Source organism: Sinohyriopsis cumingii, chromosome 3, assembly GCF_028554795.1.
Source record: "Sinohyriopsis cumingii isolate HCF-2022 chromosome 3, ASM2855479v2, whole genome shotgun sequence".
Taxonomy (NCBI): Eukaryota; Metazoa; Mollusca; class Bivalvia; order Unionida; family Unionidae; genus Sinohyriopsis; species Sinohyriopsis cumingii.
In genome coordinates this window covers 132,459,889-132,478,230 of record NC_142963.1, presented here as the reverse complement: position 1 = coordinate 132,478,230, position 18,342 = coordinate 132,459,889, and the positions used below count along the sequence as shown (strand labels likewise).

The window sequence follows — 18,342 nt, the reverse complement described above, 5'->3', positions numbered from 1 at the left end:
AAAAACTTTTTTCATAACATATTGATAACCTATCAATCTTTGATGTTCAGAAAGATTTGCAATAGAAAATGGCTACTCAAGCATCAAAATGTGATTGTGACAGATCCCGAATGCAAATTAGATAAGCAATCACATTTACTGGTTGATATTTGTCAAGGTACGCATACTTTGTTTTTAGTTGATGGTCATGGAAATTTAGATGATTTCAGAAACGAAAGCATGCAGCGTAACCAAATCATCTTTAGGAATGATATTTGGAAATATCCACAGTAGGACTGAGTCAAAACATGTATTTATTATAGTGGATCTACGTGAGAATGTTACGATCTTAGTGGTCCTCTACTCCAAAGATAAAAAGTCGATGGAAAATGTGTTTTAGGAGAACAATATTGTACTCCTAATTATGAGAACTGAATCAGAAGAAAAGAAACACACTTTTAATGACATTTGAGTATCCCATTGGCTTTTCTATCTCCAAATACCGCACTTAAGGTGCGTGACCATATAACATCTAAATATCCCTAAGGCAATAGATTTATGGTGTGAACCACCACCAAAACCACCCACCCCCACATAAAAACAACATTTTTAGTCATAAACAGACAATACAGTTTTGATTTAAGCTTTAAGACTCTTGAACAGGTATACCGTTCAGCTTATTTTTAATGTGCAAGAGCATTTTTGTTCATTTGTAGTAAACCAAATATATTATCATTTGAATAGTCACTAATATCACAATACTTTATGTAATCTTTCATGTAAAAGAGATTTGTCGCAGTATAAATGCAAAAATGAATATGCATCAATATAATTCTATCAACATATTTGTTTTTCAACTTGTTGTAGTAACATTCGTAAATTAGCCAAGTAGATCATTATAACACTATCAATCCATCGTAAGTCGTTATGGTTAATTCGATTTTCTTTTTTTCCAACCAACACTAGCTCATCGTCTATAATTGTTTTATGTTTTGGCAAATGATATAGCTTTATGGAATTAGAAAATATAAGCATGTTCTGTTCCACGCGTTCTTAATCTTTTTATCGAATACAGCATGATTTATCGATTTAAAGATGTCTTTTTTCAGAATCATTGGATACTTTTTGTCAAAAATTTATGTTGTCATTCATGACGTTTTAGTCACACTCGTTCTTCGGACAAAAATATTTGTGTATCTTGTATTGTTTTACAATTAACTTGGGTGAAAACTTTAATCTTATCTAGTGAATGACATACTTCTATATGTTTTTCAATGTACACGGACATCTGGATATTATTCATCTTTTTCATATGTAATTATTTGTCAGCTTTATGTTTAACTGATAAATCACTTTCATCCGGTATAAATGTTTCCACAGCAAGTTGATAGTTCATGAAATAGTCAAAGAAATGTAATGGAATATCTAAAAGCTACTTCTGAACAGCAGCCAGTTCCTTGTCATGAGGTATTTCCAACATATATCTTACTATCCTGCCTTGCACTGAATCTCAATGTGACAAGTAAAACTTTTCTATTGATAGAAAACTATCTATGTATTCATCCTGACAAATATCTTTTTCATATCTTTAAACTATATATTTGTAAACAGTTCCGGGTTTCTGTAGATTTGTTATTATTTGAATCTTTTCGAATTGTTCTATAGACTGTCCCATGTATTCAAAGCTGTTTACAAGCCCAATCATTCTTTTGACCATTGTTTTGTTTCCTTCTTTCATGAATCCTTACTATATGAATTATATTTTTCATTTGTTGTTCCGTAAGATATTTGCCTCGTCAGCTTATATAATTTTTTTACCATTTTTTATGAACTAATGAGAGGACACGTCAAGAATTGATATTGATGTGTATGATGGATTTTTTTTAAAACTCAGGTTGCATTGTGTATGTGTTGGACCTCTACGAGCATGTTCAGTGATTATGGTCCCTAGCTTTGTCAACCATTTTGGTTTCTTTTTCACAGATATGGCATATATCTCTTGCGTTAAATACGTTCACTTTCCCCTCTGAACACCATGTGTTTTGTATTTTTGGTCTTAATTCTTAATATTCTAGTGTTGAAATTAAACCAAAAGCATCGTATAATACTTGAATATAATATGTTTCTCTGTAAGCTATTGGTTTATACAGCTTGAGGATGTATTTTCTTTAGGTAAATGCAAACCTGATTAATAAATGCTTGGCTTTCGAAATCATCCATGATACAAGTCTGTGGATGTATCATTCAATCATTTGACAATTATGTTTTTTAAAATATTATTGGTTTTAAAAATAGCTAGTTTGGAACGGAGCCTGCATTGTTTCTTCTTTAGCTGTTTTTTTTTTTTTTTGTTTTTGAGGAGGAAGGTCTGCTACGGTGATAAGGTAAATTATACAGCATGCAAAGAGGAAATTGTATTATACATTCATCTGCATTTGATGCACTATGTGATAATACTGAATTCATATTAGTAAGTTAGATTTTCTTTGTAAACGTTGAGTACAAGGCTTCCCTAGTTTGGCACTATTTCATGTCAGTGTCAGTTAAGGAAAGCAATGTACATACGGTGCATGTTACCTATGGCACAATGCTATTTTAAAAATCACCAGACGTACCATAACGAACTTTTCATTAGTGTTAATATTTTTTTCAATTTTACCTCTGAACTTCCTCAGGCATTATGTCTATCGAATTATCTTTATAGTAACATAATATTTTGTGTATTGGTATTGCTTCTGGTATATTAACACTTTGAAACATTTATTGAGATAAGTATGTATGTCGTGTCTGTTTATCTGTGATGCCACCAAATCTGGACAAAAATATTTATTTCAACATAATGGTGCATTTCATCCAAATCATTTCAGTTACTGTAACTGGAATAAGGTACGAGGATTCGACTATTTAATAAACATTTACATATATAAAATTCATTTTCCAGTTATTTGTTATGTTCTCTATTCGTTTAAATCAAGTACTGAGTCGATCCTCATTGTAACTTAATGGTTTCTGTGGCACATTGTAGGAGTATTTACAACTAATGGCACAATATATCTAAAGGCTAGTCATTTTATCTGTATTTTGTCCGTTACAAGCTTTTTCATAACCCATTCCTGAGCATGGGGCCATTCAGTGCATTGTTATCTGATCAGGAAGGTACGTTTACGTCCTATGAAAAGATCGATCGTTTTTAGAAGCTGGAGATAGTCGCTCACAAAATCGTTGTCACTGGATCATTTCTATGGTACATAAAACATCCTACGATCGGAAAACATGTACAAGAGACAAGATATTTTAGTTAACATCGGTGGTCTGGGTAATATACATACAACACTAGTTTTGTAAGAGCTAATTTTTTTTACCGACATGACATGGCAGAAGTTTTCTTAATTCAAACAGATAATACACATTGTAGTGAAAGAATACATGTATAATAATTACAGTACTAATGGTAACAGCTGATTAAAAGTATGAAAAAACACTACAATACATCAGTAAGTAACATACAAATATACAAAGGCATACATTGAATAAGTAATATGACAAATATATATATATATATATATATATATATATATATATATATATATATATATATATATATATATATATATATATATATCAGAAGGTGAGCATTCAAAATAGGCGTTATGGATGTATGATTCAATTCAGATTATCTCCGTGAAGAAGACAGCCTTAAACCTGAAATGCTGCTGACTGCACTATTGATGGACATAATGCACATTTACAGTATGGCTCATACCATGTTTAAATCAGCCTGCTGAATTGTTCGCATTTTTATCACTCCATTGAGAAGGCTATCCCAGGCTCTGGGGACATCAAATCCGAAAGAGAACTTACCCTACTTTGTAGTCTTTACCTTTGGTACTGTTGCCAGATTTTCGTGTCTAAGATTACAGATGCAGTTTTTTAATGTGACCACGGACTGGATTACTGAAATAATTTGGCTTTGTTTTGAAGAATCATATACACTTCATTTGACATGTAGCTTAATCTACCAAAATGAATAGTGGGAAGGTTTCCTTTTCTTAGCAGAGTCATAGGAGCTATTAAATTGATTAAAGGCCAATTTGTGTGCCCTATACTGTATTTTCCCCATTTTCTCAAAGTATAATTTGCTACAGAATTGCCAAACATGGGGGAAGGGTAACAGTTGAAGTTTTACCTCGTAATGTATGGATCAGTAGCTTGGTCTTTGTAGACAAATAGTGGTTCTGACGTTGCAAAATGTTTGATTGTCTATATGCGGGTTCTTTTTACACATCTTATATATGTGGTTGCGAAAGTTGATTTGAGAAACCATATCTACTCCAAGGAGGTTCACACAGTCTTTACAGAGTTTTTCATCGTCTACTATCGTAAAATTGGATAAATTTTGCACGTTTTGTCCAAAAACAATGGCGTGGAAATTCTGAGGGTTTGCTTGCATTTCATCGTCTGCAAACCAGTCAGTCAGTACCTTCCTCTTATTTTGCAGAACGGATATTACATTATGCGGATCATTATGGATGCAAGAATTTTTTCGTGAAATAGAAAATGTCGTTCATAACGATGTTAAATGTCAGAGGTGCTAGCATTGATCCTTGCAGCGTTGTTGGAGGTTCTATCCCAGTTATTATATGAGGATCCCAGTTTAAAGCATTGTTTTCGGTTATACAATAGTTTTCAAATAGCTTGATCGAGTTCAGGTCAATGTTTCCATTTTTTTCAAGATGAGGCTGTGTGGATGACTTACAAAGGCCTTAGACCGATCCATTAGTATTGCACCAATCTTGGAGCTGTCGAGGACGCCCCTCCAGTCTTCCACCAGTTCAGTAGAGTTGTTTGATATCCATGCTATTTTGTAAATGAAGATAGAAAGCTATGAAGAATATTATCATCATGCGATTAGATCTGATTACAAAGAAGCTTTTCTATTCGTTTGGAGGTGCAGTGTAAAATGCTGACTGGTCTAATGTTGCCCTTATCCATAGGATAGATTTGTTGTAAATTAGGGTTACCCGTGCTTCTTTAGGACAATCTGGAAATTTTCTTTTGTTAATACAAGTATAAAAAGTATAATAATCTCTGAGGATATAACTGGTGCGCATGCATTGGGCATTCTGTTTTATCAATGAGTTCGTTTGACCAATGGCTTTTGCAATGTTAATATAGTACTCATTGAATATTTCACCAAAATTAGTTTCGTGTGTAATCAGGACAACACCTTCCATCAGAATGATGTTAGAGTTTAAAAACATTTAGTTTTGGTTGATATAAAAGGTTAAACGGTACGCCAAAAGTCCTTAGATTTCGGACCTCCAAGGTACCTTTCAAAGAAATAAAGTGTGAGGTTGGTGACAAAATTTCTGTTTCTGTAATTTGTTCTAGAATCTTATAGTTTTATATTCTTTTTTTAATTTGCTATGGACCACACACTATTTATATATGTCCTTTCTAAGTTCACTGGTCAAGTGTGTATGTAGTCTTTTGGAGAGTATTTTTGCTTTTCCTGCAGCTGATTATAAGTGACCTCCGATATTAGCTTTTCATAGGCTCAGTATTTATTATCAACATCGTTGTGATTGGCTCATGATTATCTTAAATTAGTGTGCGTGAGTGATTTGGATTTTTAACGTAGATTTAACAATTTGTTAGTCATGTCGCTACGATGTCTCCAGTGTAAGCAGTTTATAGTGATGTCTAGCACTGTGGGCAGACATGTAGCATCAGTTATATTATCCTGACACCAGGATGACAAGTCCGAACACTAACCACTTAATGCTGAGCGCCTAGCGAGGTAGCTGTTAGTAACACTTTTATAAAGTCTTTGGCATGACTCGGTCGGGGTTCGAACCCATGACCTCCCGTATCCGAGGCGGACGCTCAAACCACTGGGCCACTGATGTACATATGTATGAACTAAGACCTATTTCAAACAATAGTTTATATTTACCTAAACCAAATTCCGAATTTTATAAGATGAGTTTTGCTTTGTCTCGAGCCAACTAATGGAATTCCAGACCACTCTATATAAGGCAACAGATGCATGCCAAAGTTTTTAAAAAAGCTTCTTAGACAACATTTACATAAACAATCATTAGTAGTATTAGTCTTTAAACATTGTTATTTCATGTACTCACTTATAATGTTTTACACATGTTCACTGCTACTCCTTTTATGAATCCTGTATGTACACATACTTACAGCCCTTTGCATATTGATTTGAAGCACTATATCAATTATCTAGTTTTAATAGCACGTGTCCTCTAAATACACATCATCTAATAAAAATTGTATATAAGTATACCTTCACCATCACAATCAAACACAAACAGATCTACAAGATTGTCCTGTAAGACCGAGATTAATCTCATTAAATTCGTATCTTATACTGCTGATATTTAGACGAAATATCATTGGTCGTCTTAAGTTGTCTGAGATCAACAAATGACTCTGAATCTGAACTCGTATTGACATCGTCGTTTGTGTTCTCCTCCGTTACAGGAAAGGGTGGATAACTATTAGGGTCCTTAATAGGACACGTAAGAATATGCAGTGAAGTCCTCAAGTGAGGACCTTGTTAGGGATCGTGAGCACTTCGCTGACGCGTAGCTTTGATCATTACTGGCACGTGCGGATCTCCAAAAGTATGTAATGGTCGGCTAAGCATTCGTAGATGATTTTGGACAGGTGTACATGTTGCATGCAATGCACTTTTGTTTTCTTCTTATTTGTTTACCGCAGGTGCCACAAGATCTTATTTGTCCATGGTAAATAGAAACATCCACATACAGCGAAAAACCATGGTAAATAGAAACATCCACATACAGCGAAAAATGAAAGTTGGATATCTGAGACTGGAACACCTTATCTAGTTCGCTTGGCTTATATATATATATATATATATATATATATATATATATATATATATATATATATATATATATATATATTCCCAGTTTGATAATATTCTGAAACATTTGGCAATTTCTTCTAAAGGTAAATAAAATTGATGCTCATTTTTAAAAGGTGAATTTAAGATGATTACAGTGTATGTGCAGATACCGTGCCACCGCGACCAGCCTCAATTTTGAGTTACTGTTTGAATTTGCAAATTGCAAAAATTTCTTCGGAAATAGCTGAATATTATAGTTGTCGTCCCAATGCTGAAACGTTGTCGCTTTGAATTTATCTTTTTGTCCAGTCTGCCTTCACAAATGCTCTAAATAACAACTATCACTTTGGCGTCTGTGTACGTGTCTGCCGATCAGCCTTCTGTCCACACCCTAGAATAACCTGATGTTGAAACTTTTTTGTACTTAGGTAAATAAAAGTCAGACTCAACAGAAAGTAATCTTGTTTGCATAATAATCCAAAAGGCATTGCTTTTAAAGACATGAAAAAGAGTTAAATGGTCGTCCATTGACTGGTCTGGCTGAACAAAGTTCCAGATGAATAACCCTTTTGGACAATGGCCCATTATGTATGTGGAAGACGTTTGAGTACTTGACATCGACTTGCGAAGAATAATTTTAAAGACAAAAAGTTGATAATACAATTGCTACGCCACAAAACACCGACACTAGCAACACCAAGACGTCTATAACATTAACCCAGCATCCTCTCAAATTCCAGCCCGAAATCCTTCTAGCTGCTCTGTTTTTATAACGATCACCCAGATACATCAATATTGGTCCAACACTCCCCAAAACGGACCCGATGATGAGTGTCAATTGCTCTAAGACATTCTCAGATTGCGAAAGGTCACTTGAGTATTTTATACACAAACAGTGGTTCTTATACACAGTTAGAACGATTGTTTGACACAACTCTTCTAGAAGGATAAATACCTGGGCGGCGATACGAAGGTTTTTGATGTGTGAGAGCACGGAAATGAACGACAGAAAGAACAGCTCCGTGATTGCGAGGGCTAGGTAGCTGAACTGATATGCTGGAAAGTGCCTCTCGCAGGTGTCCAGGGAATCAGATTTATTATAACGATGACTTATTTGACTTTTTGCTTGAATGAATTGAAAGATTGTCATTCCATCAAATAAAACATCACCATAAACGAGGAGAAATCCCAAAATGCTGACAGGCCACATTCCTTTGCGAGCTGAAGGAGACGAATGGGAATGGTCTCGTATTCGGTCGTTCTTTGTCTTCTGGCTGTCTAGCATTTGCTCTTTGGAATCATGTTCTTCAATGTTCGATAACGACATTTTTGTAGCTTTTGTTATTCTGAAATTCAAAATACAAATATGTTAAGAAAATGTTTTATTGAAATTAAGAAAAAAAGCAGATAGCAACAAACTCCCTTTCGATACACCCGAAGATCCTTTGTTCTTCAGCCTCAGATTTGCGATTAGACTAAACAGCATTATTGATCAGTACAATGTTTATAGATGGTGTCTTTGTAGAAAAATTTAAATCAGATAAAGGTTCGCACTGGCCTTTGATCTGTAGTATAAAAGCATAAATAATCTTTATAAAAAAAGTTTTAAAAAAAATCATTGAGGAATATAGCGTAATTGCTGTAAGGTGGTTATTACATGTCCAATCAAAATCGCTATTAAAGAGAAACTAGGTCATTTATGGCCTCTTTCCACTGGTGCGTTCACGAATGAATTTTGTAATCAAGTTTTATAACGATTGTTGTTGGTTGGTTTTTATCGGCACTTCGAGCACTTGCCTGGTTATTATCATGGGGAGGAAATGAGGGCTAGTGCCTTCCTAAAGGGTACACCTGGTGTGACCGAGGCCCTTGAATTACACGTCTGACGCTAAGCCAACTGACCTATTTGCGGCTTCATTCAAAAAGGTACATTACCTCGATCAGGATAAAGGTTGTTGTGACCGCAAGAGCTATTTTAAGCACAACCATTGTACTGATAACGAAACACGAACAACAACAAAAACTAATAAAGAAACTATATGATGATATAATGCATGATGCCATAATAAAACTTCATATGTATTTGATAAACTCAAACGCTGATAAAAATTCAATGAGAGCAAAAGCCAAATTTGAATATATAAATAAATTATCTTATCTCACCTGCCTATGTCAAGTGGTTTTATTTTAATAATACTAACAATCTTCCATGTACGGACGAAACCAAGTAAGATGCACAGTTCAAAAGCGTAGGAACCAAACAACTATTAACTGCAGTTAGTTATATAGTTTTTCTTTGTATTTATTTACAAAACAACCTTCGTGATCAACCAGAGGACCAATGTAAAGCATTAACCTTACAAAGAAGACGACTCCATCTACTTCGAGTAAAGATATAGTTTTTGTTGTTGTTGTTGTTGCTTTTTTTATCTTGCTTTGTCTTGGCTGTTGTTTTGTTTTTAATCCGCGTCTTTTTCTTGTTTTGCCATCGCTATGGCTTTGTTAAGAACTGCAAAGTATTTGTTTATCGAAATGACAACACGCTAATGCATGCGCGTTTTGTCCCGACTCTGTGGAAAGAACGAGTCTGATTTGGCGTTGCGTTATGTCGAGGCCTTTAGGCTGAGATGTATTTATACGCCATATCATACAAGTTCTCTCGCCCGACTTGGAACTAAACGAGAATTTGGTTTATATTTATATACACACCTTTTCTTTTACGCTTTCTGAATATTATTCGCAATAAAATGTGTAAAACGCCACCAGTCTTTGTAAAGGGTGAGGGTTGATTGGCGGATTGTATCTTCTTTCAAGGTGTCCGTTTTATTCGGTTCTCGTTATCTAGGAGATGATAACCGTCGGTGTTATTGCCCGGATGGAGTAAACTTATAGGTAGAATAAATAGAGATCTGATCAGATATATAGAACAGAACGACTCGAAACCCCGTACATAGAAAATCAAAATTTAATAAATTACATAAACAATGGTAATAATATTATACATCAGGAAGATACACTTCTTTTGGAATAAATCTTTCACCGAATTCAAAACGCAAATATAATTATAAAATTAGCCGATCTGTTTTGCTGACAGAATTACTTCATCATACGATCGAGTGAACAATCGAAGTCATCGCCTTGTACAGTTACATAGCCTGCTTAGCTCTGGTTCACTCCTTTTCACTGTAGCTGTTCTCTGTCCTTTCGCCTTTTCGTTTCCTTCCTTTTCCTTTTTCTCTCCAACCTTCCTACTGTTTCGCCTACTTCCGGCCCTCAAACGTTATGTGATTAGGTGGATATGTAAGCATGTAGACACACAGATACTTGGATAGGACAGTGCGTAGGTACTTCTGAGGATACGTCTGAAGAGCTATTTTCCCCTTTTAAAATAAACAGAGAACCAACCTAAATTTTCTGTCGGTTATTCTACTGGGGATAGATCATTACTCCCCTCTCGTTATCAGATCCTACTATCGGTACTGAAACAGATACAAAAGGCTATTAGTCGACCCAAGCATGGCAGACCAAAACAAACTTAGTTTCATAAGACTACTGTACATTCTAATGGATAATTCACTTCGCATTAACACACAAGACTTAGACGTCTGCTCTCGTCTCAATTACACAAACGAATGAATGAAATTCACTATCTGATTTTGCGTTATGTCCAGTGAATACACACATTCAAGTCTTTAACATACATGAAATTACCTAAGATCGGTGAATTCACACGGCTTCTCGTAACTCATATCAACTGAAGTAATACATACAATTCTTAGACCCTAATTCCGATACAAACAAGACGACAAATTCAAACAATTCGACAACCTTGTATATGTAACTCAGCACAGTTATACTTATATCAAGAGAATTGATCTACGAATTTAAACAAATAAATTCATGCACATATTATCAAATAATTCAAGCAAAATATTATATTGGTATCAACGAATCTCATTAATTTGACGCAAATACCTTTTCTTTTGCTTTCAAGCGTTGTTCGTTTATACCGCCAAAATTGTGTCCGTTGACCTTCCAGACATTCGGTCCCTTGGACAAATGTTTTACGAGAGAATTACTTCTAAATTGACTCTCGGAGTCTCCTGTACCTTTACTCTTGCAGCAAAGCTAAGACTAATTAGATTTTTCGAGGGGTGGGGGCGGATATTTACAGCTGGGAAACTTCATGTGGGAAACACGCCCCTATTCAGCGTAACCAATCAGAATAAAATAGATTTACCGCCTTTTATTTAGGCGCCAAAATTGGGGTCAACTTGTCCTTCCCGGTTTTCGACTAACGGTTTCTGGAAATTTTAAATTTCGACAGTTCCACCATGAAATCGAAATTAGCCGTGTCCCTAATAGTCCGTCTCGCGGTTAAATAAAATAATGCTTAATGTAAAAATCTCTACCAATACGACAAAACATTAGAAATCGTTGCAGTATAGCGATTTAACAAGCACCTGTCCCCATAAATCTAATTAATTGTTCTCTGACCCAAACTAATGTGCCTTTCGTAGATCGACAGAAATCTGCCACTTCACAAAATGTAACTGGAATTTAAAATATATATGAATTTATCAAAGTTCAATATAGAATACATTATTGTGGAGTGTCAAATATTATGAAATTTAAAATAACAAATAACAAATAACAAATAACTCCGAAGAAACATTACTTCAGGAACACCACATTAGTATTAGCTGGAAAGTAAATAAAACTATTACTGATATACAAAAGCTAGGCCCCAATATACGAAAATACCGAGTATAGAACGTTAATTATATTAAAATTAATATCTATTTATTTGCAGTTTCTCTCCCATGATTACCTCAGGCATATAAATCGTGTGGTCATTGTCATTGGGAACAATAAGTGAAGATTCTTGAATGATACGATAGACCTAATTGGAAACAGGGAAAACATTATAAGCAAAATAATTTGTAAAACACTGAAACCATTTATGATATACAAGGACAAAGATGTTGGACAATACAGATGTCCTTGCACAATAAAAGGTCACATATCCTTCGTCGAACATTAAATGACATCGGATCCATTATATTCCTCTGACTGAATAATGAACATGAAGGTACTTCCTTTCACCTGTTTCCGTCAGAATAGGGAATAATTAGACACCGCCTTTCCAAACTCAATATGAAGCAAAGGAGTATTTAAAAAATTCTTTATTCAATAAAGAGAAAAATTTGCACTTCTTTGTGAAGATAAAACACTTTTTAAAATATAAAAATATGCATTTTTCATAAAGATTGAACTTTTTTACGCAATAGATAGCGAAAAACAAAATCTTTTTTAGCAGAAAAAGTCTGCATTGATTAGGAAAAACGCATTTTTTGTGAAAACGTAGCATTTTTAATAAAGTTAGCACTTTTTCGGAAAAAGTGACATTTTTCGTGAAAATTACGTTGTTTTTTTTCAAGAGAAGAAGGTAACTTTTTTTTATTGAAAAATAACTTGGACGTGAACTGATACTTTCGCATGAGAAAAGTATATGTCTGCGTGTACGTACGCACGTATTCATTTACGACGAGGGTGTTTCGGCACGCCAGCACAATTCTTGTACACTATGCCGATTAAAAGTTCATTTCTAACAACCAGATTTGGTCGGTATTACCGTTATACCGGTTTACCACGTTATTTTTCCAGGTGGTACGTACTATGGTACTTTTTCACACGGTACGTCGGTAGTTTCCGTCAGTAAAGATTGTACGGAAATTACCGAAGAATCTTATTACGACTTAAAGGATAATAACAATGTTTTCATTATTCTTGACAAAATAGTTTCCCAAAATTATTAGCTATTTTTACAAAACGGATGTATCTGGCACAACCGAATGCTGAATATTACCAATGTAGTCACATGATTGACACGTGTCACATATATCAACGCCGTGGTCGAATGGAATGTTGTGAAACATATTCGGGCCAAGTTCAACTTTCGGAAATATCATCAAAAGAATGATTGTATAACGTCCCAATTAAGCGTATGTAGCCGCTCTGGCTGGCAGCAGATGAACGAGACCAACTCTCATATTATGCAATGTATTATTAAATAAAGCACGTGGTCGATATAAGCAAAGGTAAAATGTCATTAAGATTATTAGGGACTGCTTGATTCGTATAAACTTAAATCAGGAATGACAACATTTGTTATGTTGTTTGTGTTTGGTTATTGCAATGTATATTTCTCGCATGGTGATATTTTCGGAAGCCCTTTCGGCATTTAGTTCAAAACCATTTGTTATTTTGATCTCAAATTATTTTGGTATTATTTATTACAAAACAGTTTTTAGCAGTGTCATTAAGTAATAGGAGACTGACAAATATTGATGGTTGATAACATTCTGATATATGGATTGCATGCTATTATGTGTAGCCTGAGTCATTGTTGGGGGGAGGGCGGGGTAATGTATTATTGTAAGCAAGTAAAATTTGCTGAGTTTTGTTGTAAAAACAAAAACTAGTAATAAACAAGCACTGACCAAAAGTGAAAAGTGGGTCGAAGTCATTTATGCAGAAAGTATTATCATATTTCAGAACGTTGATAGCAACTGCAGAATATCCAGTAGCAGATGTATTTCGGAATATAGAATCAACACTTGTAACGTTACCAGATCTCCCATTTAATATGCTAAGATCATTATTTATACAGGTGTATTGTCATTAACTTCCCTGGGATATTAATTCGGTGATCTAGTGTTAATCTTTTCTTAGGCAATTTATACTCGTCAAGAATATTTTGGATATCACTGAAAAACTTAACGTAATCGGAACTAAAATCGAAGTGGTTTTGAAAGAAGAAAAAAAACTCGGTTTTTTCTTTTCCAAATAATCATTGATATTACAAGTTCTGGCTTTAAAATCTTCCATAAAAACGCATTTATTTGAAGTACATATGTAATTTGTGATGTAAACGTATCCAATTCACATTTATTATAAAACTTGGTTTCTGATGGAGAAACACAGACGACTCAGAAATAAATATCATCATTAGTTTTACAACCAGTTTCATCGACCTTAAACCAAAGTAGGTAATCTAAGTAAGATTGCATGATAGTTACAAAAGGAGAGACAAATCCTTTCCATAAGATCGCAGTTAGTCGTCAAATATGGTGTAAGCCGATAGTCTGTCTGCCAACAAGACCAGGACCCCCCCCCCCCGGGATTATGCCCTATGAAATCGTGGCAATGAATGCTATAAAGGGTTTCAAGCTGGGAAACTCCACCTTCGCTAGCCAAGGTTCCGATAACCCTATCTACACCTTGGCGGATCGAACAGCTATAATGGTGATTTGTCCTAGCGACATCTATTTAATTTCATGTGTTGCCTCACAAAGTATGATATGCCAACTAACCAATTGTTTTGTGCATTGTACATCGGCCGAAAACGGTGGAGGCAATTGACCTAAAATGGATACTTTGTAAGTTTAACATCGAAAGTATGACTATGTACCATAGAGAAGCCATTACAGATGTATTTGGGTGAAAGGTGTTTGTGCAAACACAGACCAGCAGTGGAAAATTGTTTATTTATTAGTCCATTCAAGTTGTGTTCTTCCCTTTGACCCGATCAGCTAGGAACAGTGTTCAAATTTGAACAACTTAATTTTGATTGAATGCGATGGCTTGCCGCCGCATGCAATGAAATTCACATACCCGAAGCACAGATATGTCTGTTCGATACGCCAAGGTGTGGATAGTTATCGGAAATTTGTTTGCGAATATGGGGAAACTCGAAATTGGCCAGCTGGTCCCAAACGCCCATTAGTTTACTAGTAGGCCGTAAACCTGTTAAATTTCTCAGGTGAGTATATTAAAAGATTCCCGAGCAACTCGAGTACCTTTAATTAAAAATGTATTTTTCAATTCTTGTAAACATGATAAACTAAATCAATATACAGTTTTGTTCCATCTCAATTTTTTTTGTCGCTCCAGTCAAACATTTCACGTGTATTTCAGTCAATAGTACGCGTTCAAAATAACAGTGCAACTTACTTGTTCCCTTGATAAAAAATTGTCTGGAAGGTAATTCAGTTCTCTTTGCAAGGATATTTGTACGGGTATGGTAACTGATCCGGCTTGAAATGTGAATTATATTCGTATGCAAAGGCAAATAAAATTCTGAATAGACAACGGCCTCCACGGACGTCGGAATAAAAGACCGTTTATCCGTTAAGAACATGTGCTCATTGGCTGCATATATCTTCTAAACATTTTGTAATTAAAATGTCACAAAGATGTCCTCGTCTCCTTTTGATGCAAACTTGCCATATATATATATATATATATATATATATATATATATATATATATATATATATATATATATATATATATACAACCTTGGGATATGCGCATATTGGTGTTAGAAGTTTGATCCCCATCCCAATTAGGGGACGGGATCGAGAGCGTGTGAATGTATTTAAATAAAACAAAAATAATTCCTCATTGTAAGTCTGACACTCCGAGCATTGGAGTGTATGGTCGTTGACTAATGGGTCAGTGACTAATGTGTCCAAACACATCCGATACGGATCGTGAATGACACTCCTTGGGCATAGCTTAGTAACTAAATATTGAGATCCGCAAAAATGTTGTGAAAATGCAAATTGAGGTAAGCAACCCCGAGATTGGACCCCAGGGTTTATCCTTACCCCTAAGGGGCAAAGGCTTACGGACTGGGGGATATGTTTTTCCTTATCCCTAAGGGACGCGGGCTTACGGACGGGGATCGGTTTATCCATACCCCTAAGGGACACAGTTATATATAGGGGCAGGTTTATCCTTACCCCGAAGGGAGACAGAGTTATATACACTGGCAGGTTTATCCTTACCCCTAAGGGACACAGAGTTATATACAGGGGCAGGTTTATCCTTACCCCGAAGGGACACAGAGTTATACACAGGGGCAGGTTTATCCTTACCCCGAAGGGACACGTAATTATATACAGTGGCAGGTTTATCCTTACCCCTAAGAGACACATAGTTATATACAGGGGCAGGTTTATCCTTACCCCGAAGGGACACAGAGTTATATACAGGGGCAGGTTTATCCTTACCCCGAAGGGACACAGACTTACGGAAGGGAATATGTTTATCATTACCTTTAAGGGACACAGACGTACGGGCGGGGATATGTTTTGCAAACACTATTTCAGATATATACCTACATTGTATGCTTTTATATTTTTAAATGTCACATTAATAAAACGAAACTGATGACTACTTACATTGCAGACACAACAGAGGAGTGTACACGATACTCAAGCTCTGTTGTATGATTCAATATTCCTAAATATTATTGAGGATTCAGCAAAGTATATGACAGTGACCCATTTTGGGGTTCGCGACAAATGATATCGATAGACAGTTGACATATGTAAAGGTACTAGAGTCTGAATCCGGACAGGAATTTATAGACCATGTTGAATAAACCACTTTTAGTATGACTGACGCCTTTATCCCAGTATGTGACTGCAGTGTATGTTTAGTCTATCTCAATAAATAGATTACAATTAGAATTAGAACCCATACAGAATTTATAGAACCACGGATGAACAAACATCGCTCTCTCTCTCAGAACCCCTGATTGACAACAATTGCTCAATCGATCGATATAAATCTTACCTTCTTCCTCATTAAAAGCAGTCTATCGACATCAATCCCTGGTCAGTCCAAGTACTATCTACAAAGTTCCTCAGCAACCCCAGGATATGTGCAAGTGGCAATTGTAAACGCTTAGTGGTTCGGTTTGACAGAGTGTTTATCAAGTTTCTCATGTACATATCCTTGACCTACACAGGCATGACAAGGGTGACTAGTAATAATAACAAAGTGAAACTGGATATAAACACACCCAAAATATGACTTAATTTGTACAATCCCAGCGCGTCACTTTGCACAATGAAACATCTTTAGCACAAACGTTTGAATTAGGACTCAAGAGTCATACTTTTAGATTTTAAATAACTTATAGCGTAAAAGTGGTGATAAAGTGGAGATACAATAAAATTAAAACTAGCTTAAAATAATCGATAAAAAGATACACAATTGAAAATGTAAACTTACGTCAAAAGTAGTTTTTTTTTTTTATAAATGTTCTAATCTTGAGTTTAAGTTCAAGTTTTGCTTGGACGGGTTTCGTGACATTTGGCAAGCCCCAGTTTAACCAGATTTTAAAGTAACACCTAACACTGACGTTAAACATATTCACTAAATATTTCGTCTGCCACTTTCCATTAAACATATTCACTAAATATTGTGTCTGCTACTTTCATTAAAAACATTCACTAAATTCGTCTGTTACTTTCATTAACATAATCATTAAACATTTCGTCGGCTACTTTTCGTTAAACATATTCACTAAATATTTTGTCTGCCTCTTCCAGTAAACTTACCCACTAAATTCGTCTGCTTTTTTCAGTAAACATATTCACTAAATTCGTCTGCTACTGTTGAGTCTTAAAATTAATGAGATTTTGTCTGCGATGAAGATAGTGATTTAAAGAAAATCAAACAAACCGTTTGACTTTATAAATCATAGGTTAGGTTTTTTTATAGCACAGAGAGAGAGAGAGAGAGAGAGAGAGAGAGAGAGAGAGAAGCCCAGAATAGGGGTGGGTGGCACGAGGGCTCAAATGTTCGGAAATCATTTTAATTCTTCCCACAATACATATAGACTTTACTCAGTTCGTACTTTCCTCGATATTTAAAGTGTAGATCTCGACGTTGCAGACTAAACAATTAGATCCTGTATTTATGAAAAGATGTGCGATACTCGGTGATGATATAACGTTCCCTCGGTTCTTTTCATCTTAATAGAAGAGCGGAGCCTCACTAAACGATATTCGCATGCGTCTATGTACAAAGAAAACTGCTACAATATAAAATGTCCATATTTTTTTGTTTGTTATTTAAATGAACAGGAAATTAATTCCCATAACGAATATTGGGTCATTTGCATTCTAATTGTTGCGAAAACTATTTAACAACTTTTGTTCTTTATTTTAAAGGAGCCTAGGATGTTTAGATTTTAGTGTGTCGGACTTACAACAGAAAATGGACCCGTAAGAATCCTATCATCGGATTAGTCAGGTTCGGCTACGGTGATGTGTCGCTGGGCAATACACTTTATTCAGATAGTTTATTATTATTATTATTATTATTATTATTATTATTATTCACTTTATTTGCTGAGGATAGTACATTTGGTTTTGAATCAATCAACCAATCTTACACGTAGTCCTCGATAACAGAATATTAAAACTGTAAATGCAACACATATACACAAATATTGCTCTTCTTACTTGAGTGCCTGATACACGCACGTATAATCATACAATATACATATATACATATACATGCATACATTAGATTAAAGCGTACGTAAAACGTGCATGTTGTTTTGGGAGATATGAAGGTGGCGGAGGTATCCAAATTAGATC

At 35.2% G+C, this 18,342-nt stretch overlaps 2 long non-coding RNA genes across 2 annotated transcripts; both read right to left on the bottom strand.

The window, feature by feature from the left end:
- Positions 1-422: 422 nt before the first annotated feature.
- On the bottom strand, positions 423-16,679 carry LOC149803880 (uncharacterized). Its single transcript, XR_016420273.1, has 2 exons — positions 16,526-16,679; positions 423-8,223 (listed from the first exon to the last, which is right to left on the bottom strand). It is a non-coding gene; the product is annotated as an uncharacterized LOC149803880 (long non-coding RNA).
- On the bottom strand, positions 9,829-11,843 carry LOC149803881 (uncharacterized). Its single transcript, XR_016420274.1, has 2 exons — positions 10,853-11,843; positions 9,829-10,257 (listed from the first exon to the last, which is right to left on the bottom strand). It is a non-coding gene; the product is annotated as an uncharacterized LOC149803881 (long non-coding RNA).
- Positions 16,680-18,342: the final 1,663 nt, after the last annotated feature.